This window comes from Neolamprologus brichardi, chromosome 22 (genome assembly GCF_056152115.1).
Source record: "Neolamprologus brichardi isolate AB-2024 chromosome 22, ASM5615211v1, whole genome shotgun sequence".
NCBI classification, from domain to species: Eukaryota; Metazoa; Chordata; class Actinopteri; order Cichliformes; family Cichlidae; genus Neolamprologus; species Neolamprologus brichardi.
The window spans coordinates 27812224-27829529 of NC_142124.1; positions in this window are offsets into that span (position 1 = coordinate 27812224).

Here is a 17306-nt window from a genome sequence, read left to right on the forward strand (position 1 = left end):
GATAGGATGCAACTAATGTCTACAAACATGCTTGGACTAATTGTTACTTCCACATCTCCAAAAGTTAATTCTGTTCATCTGGACATAGCGTTTTCAGTGGGAGAAACATTTCGTCACTCATCCAAGTGACTTCTTCAGACTCAGCTGACTGCAGGTTTCCCCACTCTTATAAGAAGTGCATTTGCACCATGACTGAAACCGGCCCACTGAAGGAGCAATGGGCTGGGAGGTCAGTTCCTTCATCATAATTACGCAAATTCTCATGACCATTGATCAACAACCACTGATCAAAGCCCACTGATCAATGGCCATGAGTACCATTCACAGAGAGTTGGGGAATTGGCTGCAATCACAGCATTGTATGATGGCAAAATATGTACCCTTAGGCCCCCTCCACAATTCAGAGATGGTCTTTCCCTTTTTACATAAATGGCGTCCTTGAATCCCCGCTCAAACCAGCATTCCTCCCTGTCCAGGATGTGTACATCCTCATCAGTGAAAGAGTGTCCACTGGCCTGTAGGTGTAAATAGAATGAGGAGTCCTGGCCTGACAAGGTAGCTCTTCTGTGTTATGGCATCCACTTTGCCAGAGGTTGTTTGGTTTCCCCGATATATAAATCCTGGAAATCCTCCTGGCACTTAACAGGGTACACTATGTGTTGGAGTCAAATTGTTAAATGTTGTCATTGTGTTTCTTAAATTTGTAAAGTCTTAGTTCAAGCAGCATGATCAAAGACATTCCTTTGTCTCTGACCAACTCTCCAGCTACTCTGGTGCTGGGGGAGGCTTTATTATAGGCACATCCTATCTGAAAGATCTGTTTCTTGTGTGGTAAGCTCCCTGCTTTTATGACCCTTTTGGTGAGCAGGAGATCACACAAACACACCCCCAAACACATTCTCACATATACACACACATACACACACACACACTCTTGCACATGCATACAGGTGCTTATACGTACACACACATACACACATAGTGCCTTGTCTTTTAGAACCATAGGGGGGGTTTATGAGGGGAGGTGCTTGTGTAAAAAGTAGCTGTCAAGGAAATAAATAGCTGCAAGAAGGGCTGCTTGTTGAAGAAGTTGGGTTGGAGACAGGTGAGGAGCGTTGAGCTTCAAGAGCTTGGTTCCAACCAACCTTCCCTTGCTAGCAAGTAAAAGCCGGTTGAAGATGTTCGTCTTTTTTTTGTCGTTAACGAGAATAAATTTCTAAACTAGCGGGGCCTGTGGAAGCGCAGACCCAACACTTTGTTACTCTGTGTGTCGGGGGACCCAATCCTTGGGGCGGACCAATTTTTGGTGCAGCGTGTTTTGGGGTTTAAAAGCCACACAGACACAATGTTTAGAAAAAATGCGTCTCAACTGCTCCGATACTCCTTACACATAGAGGATCACCACAGGTCTCTTGGATCGGCTGGAACTTTCTTTTGGTGCCTTCCCAGCTTTGACAAAAGTCCAGCTGGGATAACCACATTTACTCAGGGCCTTCTTAATGTGATGTTCTTCTGCTTCCCTGGTCGCTGTGTCTGTGGGGATGGTGTTCGCTCTGTGTTGTAGTGTCCTGATGATAACCAGTTTTTGCTTCAGTGGATGATCGGTATGCGTAGGTTTATGGTACTGTTACGGCTGTGGCCATAAGAACACTGTGTGGGCTGTTTTGTTCTGTGTCTCTTTACTGCGCAGGAGGTTTGTGCGAGTCTTTCCATTGCTGACAGTCTGGATTATGAGATTGTCAAATCCACTATTTTGTGGGCTTATGAATTAGTCCTGGAGGCGTATTGGCAGAAGTTTCGTGCCTGTAGCAAGTCCGACAGTCAAACGTTTGTGGAGTTTGCACGTGAGAGAGCTGTCTTATTTGACAAGTGGTTGGCTGCCAGTAAAGCAGAGAACTTTACTCAGCTGAAAGAGTTGATCCTGCTGGAGGAGTTTAAGACATGTCTCCCTGAAAATATTGTGGTGTACCTTAACGAACAGAAGGTGGGGTCATTGTCTAAAGCTGCTGTCCTTGCCGATGAATTTGTGTTAACTCATCGTGCCGCACTTTCAACGGCGCGCCGTGAGTACACTTCCACAACTCATCCTGCCAAAAGTTATAGGGTTTCCCCTAAGCACCAGACACGTTCTGCTGCTATTCCTGTGTCAGATCGCAAATGTTTCTATTGTCATGAAATTGGGCACCTCGTCGCTGTTTGCCCATCACTACAGCGCAGGGAGCAGGCCCACACGGTAAGGAAGCCGAAAAGTGTGGGTTTCGTTCGTTCTATGTCTGCTTCCACTTCACCTAGCAATGAAGTGGGAAGTGAAAGCTTTGATGACAGCTACCGTCCCTTTGTGTCGGAAGGATTTGTTTCTTTGAACGGAAAAGAGGAGGATTGGGTGCCGATCACGATTTTGCGTGACACTGGATCCGCGCAGACACTCATTTTGAGGGTATTCTACCTTTTTCTGATGACTCTTTTTGTGGTTCGGTTGCTCTTGTCTGGGGAGTAAAAATGGATGTGCTGCGAGTACCACTACACAATGTGTTTCTTCAATCGCCGCTCGTTTCGGGTTCGGTACCGGTTGGAGTGCGCGATCAGTTGCCAGTACCCGGAGTTGCGATGATTCTGGGGAATGATTTAGCGAACGGGAAAGTGTTTTCTACCCCGAGAGTGGTTGAGAATCCTGTGCCTGATACTTTGTTATCTGACCCTGCTGCTGAGCGCTCCCCCTCTGTTTTTCCTGCCTGCGCTGTAACTCGCGCGCACAGGCGCAGGTATGGTGATGTTGATTTGTCTGATTCTTTTCTCTGCGCTGGTGGTGAGCCGGAGCCTGAATCTAAAACCTGTGACCCGCTGAAGGGCTCAGTGTTGAGGATGATGTGTTGATGCGTACCTGGTATCCGCCTACAGCTGGTGATCTGGGCTGGAATGTGTTTAAGCAGGTTCTGGTGCCTCAACAGTACCGACACAAAGTTCTTAGTCTTGCCCATGACAGCTTTTCTGGACATTTAGGTATTAGAAAAACCTACCACCGCATTCTGCGTCATTTCTTTTGGCCAGGATTGAAGAATGACGTTGCTAAGTATTGTCGTTCTTGTCACACCTGTCAGATTAGCGGTAAGCCTAACCAAGTCATTCCACCCGCTCCATTACACCCTATTCCAGTTTTAGGGGCACCTTTTGAACACATACTCATCGATGCGGAAATTTTGCCTTGAGTCTGAAAAGGAGTGGGATGAGGGGTTGCCGCTGCTCCTTTTAGCAGTGAGGGAAAGTGTGCAGGAGTCGCTAGGATTTAGCCCTGCTGAGCTGGTGTTCGGTCACACAGTGCGTGGCCCGATGCGACTGCTCAAGGAGAACTTCCTGTCCGACACAGATGCTCCTAAGGAAAATGTGTTGGATTATGTGAGTAACCGGTCCCTGGATCTTCTCTCCAGGCAAAGTTCAGTGGTCCGTATACAGTGCAGGCGAAATTGAGTGACACGGATTATGTCATCGACACCCCAGAGCGAAGGAAAAAGTGTCGTGTGTGTCATATTAATATGATGAAGCCCTACTTTGCTGGTGGTGTGTCAACAGTTGCGACTGTGGGGGTGCCAGGTTCCGAAACCCGGTATGACCCAGTAGGTGACGATTTGGTTTTCGGTTGTGCTGTGGGCTGTGCACGATTTAGGAATTCTGAAATCCTACGTGATTTAAGGTCACATTTAACTGAGGTAGATGATGATGTTCAAAACGACGTGTGTCGGTTGATTGAGAATCATCCTAATCTTTTCTCGGACACTCCATCCTGTACCACCGTGCTTGAGCATGATATCGATGTGGGGGACCATCCTCCAATCAAACAGCATGCCTACTGGGTGAATCCCACTAAACGTGCACTTTTCCAGACAGAAGTCTCTTATCTGTTGGAAAATTGTCTTGCTGTTCCTAGCTCTAGTGCGTGGAGTTCCCCGTGTCTCCTAGTGCCTAAAGCGGATAAGACCCCACGGTTTTGTACAGATTTTCGGAAGGTGAACAGCATGACCAAACCTGACTCCTATCCTCTTCCCAGAATGGAAGATTGTGTCGATAGGGTCGGTTCTGCGAAGTTTGTTACTAAGCTGGACTTGTTAAAGGGCTATTGGCAAGTTCCTCTAACATCACGCGCGGCCGAAATCTCTGCCTTTGTTACTCCTGACCATTTTCTTCAGTACACTGTCATGCCTTTTGGGTTGCGCAACGCTCCCGCCACATTCCAACGGCTCATAAATATCGTGCTGGGAGGCATCTGCAAGTGTGAAGTATATTTAGATGATATTGTTGTCTATTCAGACACCTGGTCAGAGCATATGGAGACACTCACTGATGTGTTCCATTGCCTGGAAAAGGCATCCCTCACCCTCAACCTCGCCAAGTGTGATTTTGGTAAAGCCATGGTGATGTACTTAGGAAAACAGGTGGGTCAGGGACAAGTGTGCCCTATCTTGGCCAAAATCCAGGCCATACTGGACTTTCCTGCCCCTCGGACTAGGCGTGAGCTCCGCCGTTTTCTCGGGATGGTGGGCTACTACCGGGGTTTCTGTCAAAATTTTGCGGAAGTGGTCGCACCCCTCACTAGCCTCACTAGTGTGTTGAAACCTTTTGTGTGGTCCTCTGCGTGTCAGAGTGCATTCCTGGCTGTTAAGACTCTCCTGTGCAGTGCGCCAGTGCTGGCTGCCCCTGATTTTGCACGCCCTTTTAAATTAGAGGTAGATGCTAGTGCAAACGGAGCAGGTGCCGTATTGCTACAGGAAGACCATTATGGTGTGGATCACCCAATCGGCTATTTCTCAAAGAAATTCAATGTCCATCAGCGAGGGTACAGCATGATTGAGAAGGCGGCCCTCTCTCTGCTGTTCGCATTGCAGCATTTTGAGGTGTACGTCGGTTCCAGCCCCTCGCCTGTGATCGTTTATACCGACCACAATCCCCTGGTATTCCTAATGCGAATGCAGAACTCGAACCAAAGGCTGATGAGATGGTCTCTCCTGGTGCAGGATTTCAACTTGGAAATCCGCCATAAAAAGGGCACAGAGAATGTGTTAGCGGATGCCCTATCCCGTGTCTTCCTTTAAACATAACTGTCCAAAACATCTACAAAGGAGATGTCTTTGATTTTGGGAAGGGGGGTGTTACGGCTGTGGCCATAAGAACACTGTGTGGGCTGTTTTGTTCTGTGTCTCTTTACTGTGCTTAAGACTCTTTGCAGGTCCCTCCCCTAATGAAGAGTAGTGAGCAGCTGATTGGACCGTGGAACACGTGACCGCGTTCAAAAAGCCACTCTGACAGCTCCCGCCGGAGAGAGAGAGAGTGGAGCGAGCGAGTAGCTTGACAGCCAACGCGGTCCTGACCCTGGTTTCCAACCTATACTTTTGCTGTGTATTTGTGTGAGCGTGATCTGTGAGAGCCGCTCCTGCTGTGTTAACTGTGGGGTGGCTGTAGCTCAGGAGGTAGAGCAGGTCACCTACTGATCGGAAGGTTGGTGGTTCGATCCTTGGCTCCTCCAGTCTGCATGTCAAGTATCCTTGGGCAAGATACTAACCCCAAGTTGCTCTCCGATGCATCCATCGGAGTATGAATGTGTGTGAATGTAGTTAAATAGCACTAAGTATAGATAAAGTGCTTGTGAGAATGGGTGTGATTGGGTGAATGTGGCATGTTGTATAGAGCGCTTTGAGTGCTCCGAGAGAGTAGAAAAGCGCTATATAAGAATCAGTCCATTTACCATTTACCATAACTTAGTGCTTAGGCACCCTTAGGCTGAAGTGGAAGGGGTGAGCCGCCTTTTTCTTTGGGAACAGTTTTCTCCTATTTTCCGGGTTAGGGAGCGAGGGTTAGTATTGTCATTTGTTTGTTATGGGTTTTTTTTCGTAGGGTTTAGTTAGTTTTCTCTGGTGGGACTTAGTTGGTTTTGTTTATTATTTTGGCCTGGGTTCACCCTGGAGCTATGCTTCATTACCTTCAATAAAATCAGCTTTTTTTTACTCACAACTGGTTTTGGATGTTTGGCTTGGGAACCAGGGCGGGTATTTGTCTCTCTCTCCTCCAACCTTATGTGTGTCTCTAAACGCCTAGACTAGGGGTGTAACAGTTACACATCAGCTTTTAGATGGGCCCCATTACTGATGGAAATCTCACAGTCTAAGAAGGCTAATCTCCCACTTTTCATATCCTCCCTGGTGAATTTGATGTGTTGGTTGACCGGGTTAATGTGATCCGTGAATTGTGGTACGTCCTGAGATTTGATTTTCACCTAGGTGTCATCCACATATCTAAACCAATGGCTTGGTGGTGTTCCAGGGTAGGATAGCAAAGCTCTCTTTTCCACTTCTTCCATGTACAAATTGGCCACGATGAGTGAAACTGGGGAACCCATGGCACACCCATGTTTCTTTCTGTAGAACTGGCCCTTGTTTGTGAAGTAGGTGGAATGAAGACACAGTTCCAAAAACAAACAATGCTGAGAGCAGTCCTGTTGCTGGATCTCTTAAGAACTACCGCCAACACTTGACTGGGATGCAAGTGAAGAGAGATCTAACATTGTACAAGACCATGGTTTCACCATAATGACATCTCTCACCTTCTCAACAAAATCCGAAGTGTTGTGGATGTGATGTTCATGCATAATGAGTGAAACCAGCCTGAAACCATAATAACAATTATGCAAAAGTATTTGAGAACCATGGCAGTTAGGCTGAGCGCGGTAGATGCTGTTATTCGGAGCAAACCTCGGCTAACTAGGTTTTCTTCGGACACTGGGCTGGGCAGCTCTGTAGCTTTCTGGATGGTGCAAGTCAGGGCTGGTGAGCTTGCTCTCTCCATCTCTTCACCACTGCCGGAGCAGATGAAGCTTACCACGGCACTGCCGCAGCAGCTGCAGTCACAGCATCAGAATCCCTCTTCCTTCACGTCCTGTTCTGACAACCCCTCACCTGCCTCATGCTTGGCAGGAATGGGGTCAGAGGATGAGGAGCCGGTCACTGCTGCTCCGAGACTCTCAGTTTCCTTCGCCTCTCCCGCTTTCAGGAAGAAGCACTGTCTGCGCCACCGGCTCTCTTCACCATGCTCAGAACCCTGGACTTCCTCGAATATATCATATCATATGTTTGGCTCTCAGTGAAGGTGGTCGCACTTTCTCCTCTCCTGCCCTTATCTTCCCTGCTTAGCTTCTTATGTCCTTGTCTTGTCTTGTGTTTTTACTTACTTTTCCCTGGAACACTCTCTCACAGTCTGTTCTCTAAAACCTAAAAGAGGAATTATGGATTTGATCAACTGGTCTCTGAATGCAATTGACACCCCTTCTCAACGAGAAGTCTGGGCTCGGGTGAGCCTGACTGCTGAAGATATCTACCTATTCAGAACAATGATAAGAGGGTTCTTGCTGATCGGAGCTGGCTTGGCCCTGGCTTATCAAAGAATTAAGGAAGCGAAACCGGCTGTTCAAACCCCCACAAGGCTGCCCGCTGGGATTGAAATGATGGGACGAGGCGTGAGTTTCTCAAAATGGGCTCATTGAGTGCAGCACGGAGAAGATCTTCGAGAACGCACGGCTGCCGTGAATACTCAGAACAAGACCTCTGAGTGAAAAACTGGATTACATCTGGAGGGGCTAGCTCAAATAACACCTTTGAGCGCAAATTCGATCACATCTTGGGGAAGTGCACTGCGATCGTGAGTTCTCAGAACCTGCTCTTTGAGCAAAAAGAATGACAACATCACAGAATGTAAGTTTGGATAACATCATAGAAAGTTCACGGCTCTCCAACGGGAGATTGAGAGAACAGCTTTGAAATTCATATGAGTTGCTCGCACTAAAGTAAAAACCATCATCACTTGATGCGGAGACCCTCTCCGCATCAAGAGCGGAGTTTTGTTCAGGGTGCCGAACAAAAACACCCTGATAACGACTGTGTTTAGACTGTTCCCCCCATTCTATGCAAGGCCACCTGGGTTGGCTGGAAGACTGTTTACTTAGCCTAGCAGGGCGAAGGACACTGTCTCAGCTGAACTCTGGACACACACACACACATATGCACACACTGATCCCCCCTCCCTTTCCAAACGCCTTCGATGCTTGTGCCCTACCGGGGAAGATGGCAGTCAACTGGACCAGTGCAGACATGCTGCAGGACCTGATGCGCTGTCTACACCGGCTCTCTCTTACCCTTTACCTGCCCCTGTTGCTTGTCTTGTGTTTCTATGGTGTATTGATAGTCATGTGCTTTTTGTGCTAAGGTGTTTTTTCTGTTATCAAACTGTTCTCCCACTAGGAGCTCAGTCTGAGTGGAGTTTTTTTTCTCCTCCTCTTACCTCATGTTATGTATTTTCGTTGTTTTTTTCCTATCAGCCTACCTTTCTGACATGTCTCCCCAATGTAATGTTTGTGTAAAGTTGGTCAGAAGGTTCCTTTGTAAGTGCGCATGCGCCATTAGCGTGCTGCCTGCTGTAACCCTAATTTCCTTCGGGATTAATAAAGTATTCTGATTCTGATTCTGAAGCAGCTGCCCAAGTCTGTTAATGAAGATTCGCCAACCGCTGAAGAAATCCCAGTGCCAGGATGTACGGTTCCACTCTAGATTCTTCCATCTCGGTGAGTGAGATTGACTCTTTGTCACGAGCTCTTGCTAAGTCTGGAACTACAAGAACAGACTCTGCCGTTTCCAGTTCAGAATTGAAAACAGTTTCTCATGTTTTTAAAGCTACTGAATGTAGCTACTGAACCAGTGCCCTACCAAGGCTGTGGTTTGTAGTTCCGCCACTTTCCTCACAGCTGGCCTCCAGAACTGCTTTGTCGCTGCTGCTGGCTCTGCGGTCGACCTCAAGAGCTACTCCATCTTGGCTGCTAGCTCCGCAGTCGGCTTCCAGAAGTGTTCCGTTGCCACCGCTGGCTCCGCGGTCGGCTTCCAGAACTTTCTGAAATTTGGTACCGTCAACCTATGGGTTAACTTCCTGAACTGTTTTGGTATGTCTGTTATGACTGTTGTGCCGTCAACCTCCGGGCCGGCCCCCTGAACTGTTTATAAATTTGAGTTTGAGTATGAGTTTCCTCAGCTCCAGTGCCTTTCGTGGACATTTTGCTTTGGACTTGGACACAAAAATACAAGAAAACACAAAATGCTTATCATGACAGTTTACCTTTTTTCTTAGTTTGTTTTTCCTTCTGATTAATCCTTTAAAGCCGGTCGGAGCGGGCACGCTCCGTTTTGCGTAACTATTTTTAAATCCCGGTAGCACTGCAACCACATAAGCTAGCGCAATCATTTTTTTTGCATATGAAACCGGAGAAGTTGTACTTAAATCTTATGCCATCAGCTTGTCCTAAGTCACAGTTTCCTTCCACATATAGCTTTGCAAAAACTGCATAAAAAGCGCTTGCAGCAACAAAAACATAATATTCCAGAAACACGCTTTGCCGATCCGATCAGCTGTTTGTAACACTTCCTACATCCATCAGCACGAAATATCGCATGTCCGCCATGACCTGCCCAAAACCGGAAGTGATGTCATTTTGCGGAAATGTATTTTTTTACTATCAGGGCCTTATGAGCCTATACTGGTGTTTTTAAAAGTTGTGTTTGACTTTATGACTTTTTGTGTCGTTTCTGGGATGCTTAGGACTCATATTACACTGCTGGAAATAGTTTATTTTGATGCATATGCTGTTTTTTTTGCAAATTTGCATTATAATATTTATTTTCGTTTTTCCTGCAGTATATAAAAATTGATGTATTTCAACTAAAACTATGAACACACTCAAAATAAATTTCCTGTGGTGGGAAACTATCTTGTATTTACAGTTTTGTGGGATAAGCCTCTTAAATTTCTCTAACTAGAAATATATGTTAAAAAAACAAAAACAATTTTAATTTTTTTTGTAGGTTATTGCACTTTTTTGCAATTTATGTAATTACTATGCACTTAATGCAGACATTAAGAAAAAAAAAAGTGTGTGCGTATGTATGTATATGTGTGTGTAGATATATATGTATGTATGTATATGTATGTGTGTTTGTCACTATGTAATTATTATTGCCTGTTACCTGTGGTAACGCAATTTATAATTATTATATATTCTGTATTTAGTTATGATGGTTCTAATTGTTGTTGCGAGCTGCCGTTGAGATGCTTGCATGTGCCCGAGGCTGGTGATGGTTTGTTTGGTTGTAACGATGGGCGTAGCTGTGGGAAGCTTATTGTTTTTTGTTGATGAGTGAGTATAGGGGTGGGATTTAATAAGTTTCCTTCTTCTTTTTGTTTTTTGTTTTGTGCACTTTATGTTCAATGTATGTATTTTGTTGTGCCTGAAATGAATAAATAAATGAAAATGAATGAATGAAAATGACATATTATTATTTTTTTTTTTTTTCCTTCTTTTTTTTTTTTTTTTTTTCTTTTTCCTTCTCTTTTCTCTCTCCTCTTTTCTCTTTCTTCTCTTTTCTCTTTTTCCTTTTCTGTTCTCCTGTATGCACTGCTGCGGTTTCATCAAAGAGGCAACCTGACTGTCTGTGTAAATGCTGCTGTTTTCAGGTGTCACAGAGCAGCCACAGTTTGCTTCTCTTCTCTTGTGTTTTATTTTTACTGTCACCTGACTCAGCAGTGCCAGGCAAACAAGTAAGCAAATGTGCTCAGCTAACCAGGACTGTCCAGCAACCCAGTAAGTAAAGAATATCCAGGCAGATAACTGTGGTAATAGTGATAATTCAGTTATATTACTTTAATTTATAGTGGAAATGGCTAATTCTTACTTTAGCCAACTCCTAAAGTCTCAATTATGCTAAAACCTTGATATAATACATTTATCTAACTGAAACATTTAAATGAAAACAATTACAGGAATTGAAACAAATATACCAAACATATTATGGCTCAGATTTGATTCAATATAATTACCGTGTTATGCTAAATGTGAAAAGGATACTGTGTGATTACTGTAGTTAAAATACTATTAGATGTGCTAGATTATTGTTTTTATTTTAACTAATTAATAATCCAAAGAAAAAAAGAAAACACTTAAAGGTCATAAAAATTCATTCAGTCAGAATTAGCAATCTGATGATGGAGCTTAATTATTAAAAAAGTATTGGTACTGGTATCAGTCGTGTATTTTACTTGATATCAGATTAATATCAAATCTTGCATTATTGCACACGTCTAGAAATAGTGAAATATTAAATTTATTAAACTGTTAAAATTTCAGCACCATGGACAGTGCACAAGGTTCTCACTGGATGAGCTGTGCTCTCTAACACGTTTGTAGTGGTGGACCTGCACAAATTTAGCTGCATGCACATATAAATCTCTCTTTCACATTTATGGGCATAGGTTAATAATTTTCGTTAAAAAGAAAAATGAAATAATTTACTGTTGTACTGTTTCTAGGGTCCCTGTCCCTGGTTATATGTGTATTCTCTGGATTACATCCATGTTACATGTCACTTCAAAAGTGTATGTATATTTGATTTAAGAAATCTCAAGAGAATCTGTCACTCTCTCTACCCACAAAACCAGATATAACTATATTTTTCTTTGTGTAACTTCAGACAGTCAGATCCTTGTCATTCTCCACCTTTCTTATACAAAAACACCTCTCAAATATAAACGCTGGGTTGTGTTTAGAGCTGGTAATCAACAGAGGGTGCAATTTAGTTATTTATTGCAATGAATTAGTCTGCTTGGCTGAGCCTTAAATATTTCCCAGAGCTGTGATGATAAAGAAAAAAGACTTTGACTTCAGAGTCTATTTTTTACATCACAGCACGTTGAAGAAGAAAAATAAATCCATGTGTGTTGTAAATGTCTGCCTGCTGAATGGCCTCCACAACCCTGTGGAACAATTGCGACTTAGACAGGGGTCTGCCCAGAATTCCAGAGTAGAACCTCACAAAAAGCTGGTCTGTCGTCCTAATCGACCAGATATGCAAGACATGCTGTGACAAAACACAGAGATGGCACAGAGCAACCTGGCTCGCAGCTGCCTCCTTCTCTAGGTCCCCAGGGGGAGATGTTCGTAACTCAACTGACTTCAACAGCTGGACTTCCGATGGGGCCATCAGTAGGAATGCAGGGTTGGGCCAGAGGATCACCCCTTTCCCCATGGTTCTAATTGTTGTTGCGAGCTGCCGTTGAGATGCTTGCATGTGCCCGAGGCTGGTGATGGTTTGTTTGGTTGTAATGATGGGCGTAGCTGTGGGAAGCTTATTGTTTTTTGTTGATGAGTGAGTATAGGGGTGGGATTTAATAAGTTTTCTTCGTCCCACTCCTTTTCAGGTAATTTTTGTTTTTTGTTTTGTGCACTTTATGTTCAATGTATGTATTTTGTTGTGCCTGAAATGAATAAATAAATGAAAATGAATGAATGAAAATGACATATTATTAAAATTTGGGCTATAATGTTTGTATTGATGTATATCAACTTGAAATGCTCCCAAAAATGGCACTACAACATGTAAAAATATAATATAAGCTCTGGCGGACTTGGTTCTATGGTAGGTCTTAAAGGGTTAAAGTACACGAAGTTTGGCCCTGTGATTTTAAGAGAAAAATTGTGTTTTCTTCTGAATGTTAACAGATATTTGATAAAGTTTTCTGCTTTTATTGTAACTACCATGGTTGATTGCTTTCTGCAAACTGAGAAACCCATCGCTGAGAGGTGAGATATGATGGAACAGAAACTTTCTACACCCAATGATACAAATGGACAAATTCAGCAGAGTGAGAAAGAGAAGCAGAAAAATAAAAAGTTCAAATTGCTGCAAAAAGTTATACATTTAGAAAGTGTGTAGAAAGTATTTTCATAGTATGTCATGTCTCTATATCATCTCTCTCCTGTTAGAGCCTCTCACACAAAAAACATCAGCCTGTTTAATACTCTGATATCTTTAACATGTTAAGAAAATTATATTGCAAAATCTTCTTATGCAATAAAAGAATACGCATTTAATCTCCTAAGACCGGAACTCTTTCATGGCATTCATTTTTAATTTCTCTTTGCTATTTGGGCGGATTGGGAACTGATTGATGTAAAAACAAAGAATTCGTTTTTCTTCGGTGTTTTTTTGAGAAAAATTAGATCCACATATGATGACATTCATTTTAAATTTACATAGAACACTGGTGTTATAATGTCCTTGTAAGTTATATCAAGCCCTTGTAGAGCAAAATTTAGTATTTTGGTCAGTAGTTCCCAAACTAGCACACGCATACCCTTGGAGGTACGCAAGTGGCTGTAGGGGGTACGCGGGTTGGGGTTGGAGTGGGGATCAAAAATTTTAAAAGCCGAAGTTTTATGTGGCTATCAAATACATGACTATATACCACCCTCTGGTGTTCAGCAAAACAATAGCTCTGACAAAATACATGGGTGTGACTTGCCCAAATGACTGACACCTAACCGTTGAAGTTGCCTCCAAGCATTCAGTGCAGCGCGAAAATGGACAAGTGGTTAACAAGAAAAAAAAAGGCCCTACCACAGAGACACCGGCCACAACAACCAATCAGCTCATATCTGACGATGCATTTTCCAGTGACAGCCCAGGTGATCAACAATGTGTTCGTCAGATTTGGATGCTAGCACGGATTTATCTGTGGTTACTAGCCAAGTGGCTAGCATAGCTGGAGCCAGTCATGTGGAAAGTGATGAAGTGTCTGATGCTGAGCGTCAAAGTGGGAGAAAGCATGACAGCTCGGACTGTAACACAACCTCATCAAAGAAGCGCAAATATGATGACAACTATATTTCCTGGGGTTCACATGTATAAATATTGGTGTATTTTCCCGGCCACAATGTGTTATTTGTGCAAAAGTATTTTCTCAGAACTCAATGAAACCTTCACTTTTGCGCAGACATTTAGAGACAAATCATCCCCATTTGAAAAATAAACCAAGAGAATATTTTGAGCGACAGCTAAAATCACTTTCAACAAGTAAAACCTGCATTCAAGTGCCAGATCTTATGAATAAAAACAGACTACAAGCATCTTACATGGTCAGTTACAGAGTGGCGAAAAAAAACAAGAAACCCTACACTATTGTGGAGGACCTCATTCTCCCTGCTGCTTTAGATATGGTAGGGACAATTTTGGGGGAAAAGGCAAAAAAGACGATACAGTCCATTCCATTAGTGGTGGGCGGATCGATCCAAATATCAATAGTATCGATCCCAATTCGGCATCGGATCGATACTAGCCTGGTGAGATTGATTCTTTACTTTGTTTGTTATGATGTGCTTTCGGTAAAAACGAAACAACCAGGTCGCTGGACTCACCACTCCTGTGTCAGCGGAGAGCACTTTGCTCCCTCTCCCCCACTTTTATGTTTTGGTGTTGCACTGACACATCAGGTGACTTAGACACTTTGGGGGTTGTTAAGTTGTTTACATATTAATTATATATATTTTTTGTTTTTGTTGTTGAGAATTTTAATTGTGATTTTTTTGTATTATAGTTTATCAACAGTATTTGTTTTTGTTTGTTCACTGGTTTGCGTGCACTTAAGATTTAAAAAAAAAAAAAAAAAAAAAAAAAGATCGCCACCACGGCAGACCCGATGGCATTTTCATGCTTCGCAGCATCATTTATTCTTACAATAATCACACGGTTGCTGTAACAGTACATTCAACGGCTTCAGCTCTCCCGCTGGCAGCCGTACACATCACCACCACCAAACCTGCAGCGTCATCGCAGAACACGCTCTGCCACATACCCCCCTCGCCCGTTTCACCTCACCCAGGGAGCAGGCGAGGGAATCGGCGCCCCATGCCCCAGCCCAGCGATAGGGAAGTGTCCACTCTGGCGGTTGCCCGCGCCTCCAGCGGAAGCCCCGGGGCTAGCCTGATGGCCACCCACATAGCTGGACTGGCCATCGGGCATACCGGGCATTTGCCCGGTGGGCCGCTGGCGATTTTTTGTTTTTATGGGCCGATCGATTTTTTTTTTTTTTTTTTGGAAGGGTTTAAATAATGAAAGGTGTTGGATTGGCCAATTGGTCATGATCGACTCTGGGCTGGACCAATTAGAGCCGAGGAGGTCGGATGCACCCTCCCCCTTGTTTAGCAATCTTATAGGCCATCCATAGGCTCTTTGTTACTTCGGAAACATGTCTTAAACAATTTCCACGACGTAATCCGATAACAACCGATCTCTTTACCCGTCGGCTTCCCGTGGCTGTCATGCAACAGGTGTTGTGCCAAAAAGTGATTGCCTGCCAAAAACTGATTTCCAATGTTTGCGTGTATTTTTTATGTGTAATATCTATGTTGGTAAATAGACTTCGGTGAACAGCGTTTACAAAGGGGCTATATATGGAATTAAAAAATTATCTGTTTTTTCAAGTATCTTTACAACTCTGTGTTATTGTACTTACATTATAACCGGTCCTTTATCCCCACTTTAAATATTTTTACAGAACTATTGTAATATTTGAGCCATTTCTGCTGTCCAACTACTTCTTACAAAAGACATTTTTAATGTTAATTAGACTTTTTTTTAACGGCATAAATAAAGGTTATATAAAAGTCACTGCCAAAGACTGATTGCGGCTTCTACCTTGTTACACTAATGTTGTTTGTAGCTCAATATGACTTTATGTCATCCATGAGGGATGCATTTGCCATTTTTTGTTTCTTTTTATCGCTGTGTAACTGAGTTCAATTGAAAGCCTGCATGCGCTAGTACCGCTTGCTACAAGTTCCCAGAATCCTTTGCGGTTTTACCCCTGAATGACGTCACATTTTTGGTGGGCCGGTCTCTAGTCAAAATGCCCGGGCCGATTTTTTTGTCCCAGTCCAGCCCTGTCCACCCATATGGCAAGCAGCGGCGGCGCAGCAGCCGTGGAAGTGAGCTGGGGCTCACAGGCAGCTGGGCAGACGGCCCAGGACCATGCAGTCTGCGTGCCGAAGTGGACAGCATGCCGCCTTCAGGCGTGGCAGGACCCCCACGCACCTCGACCTCCGTCTCCAGCTTGGCAGGTCCCGCTGGCGCGCCAGCCTCCGGCTCACCCAGAGCCGCGCACTGTCCACCCTTACAGTGATCATACAGTTGCTGTAACAGTAGCCTACATTGCCAGCAGTACACATAAACACCAAAAACAACAACAGCACAAGCAGCGCACAGGTTTTAAGCCGGCAAGGCATCATTGTGGATGCAGTGAAGGTGAGTCCATCTCACCTGCAGCGGCATCGCAGACCACGAGCCGCCACAATAACAAAACTGTGATATTCTGTATTAGGCTCTTGGAAGGATCAGGACAGAAAGACGTGGATAGGTGCTTTATTGAACAGCGGGACATCACACACTAACTTGTTGGTTTCTTAGCGGTGCACAAAACTATCCTTTTGTTGTTATATATTGGTCAACCAAGAACTAGCCCTGAAACAGGCACTTCTGTATTTTACCACTGGGGGCAACAAATTCACTCTATTACATTCCTCCCCTTTTAGATTTGTAATTGAAATAAGCAACCCTTTAAAGAAATATTCTGTGGCCCTTACGAACAATGAACAAATGTAGCCATTACTTTCATTATTAAACTGTTCACTTCTAAAATAACTGGCAGTAAATAACTAAAACATAACTCTACATTTTCAAAGATTCAGCCTCTTTGGGGGAACTCTGCATCTCTCTGGGTATCTGCGTTCCACAGATGGGCTTTGGGTGGTTTCTGGGGTGGATACTGGTGGTTCATCAGTTGTCTCTTTAGGTGGTTCAGGAGGTAAGGGGTGTGATGTTAAAATCCCAGGTGGACTTGGTGGTATCTCCGGAACAACACCGTCCATAATCACTTCTGGCCGTCCCTCTGAAACCGGTGAAAATATAACTGGGGGTTTCTCCACAGTCTGTCTCCATGGTAACAAGTGGTCCACATGTATTGTGCGTGTTCTCTGTCCCTCTTATATCAGGTAAGTAACACTTCCCATTTTCTTCAGAACTGTTCCCTGAGTCCATTTTGTTTCCCCCCTCCTGAAGTTTCGGATACGCACAGCGTCTCCCACCGAAAAAACACGAACAGGTTGGGTTTTGTAATCATGGTGTCGCTTCTGCTCAGACTGTTTCTGTTCAATGTGTCTGCTTAGTTCAGGTTTCAGCAGGCTGAAGCGAGTCCGGATCTGACGTTTCAGGAACAACTCTGCTGGTGTACGACCTGTCACAGTGTGCGGTGTACTGCGATACATGATAAGGAAGTTTGCCAAACGATGACTGAGTGGCAATGTGGCCTTACCATCTGCTTCCAGCACATTTTTCATCAGGGATCGTTTCAGGATTTGTACTGACCTCTCTGCGGCCCCGTTTGATGCAGGATGA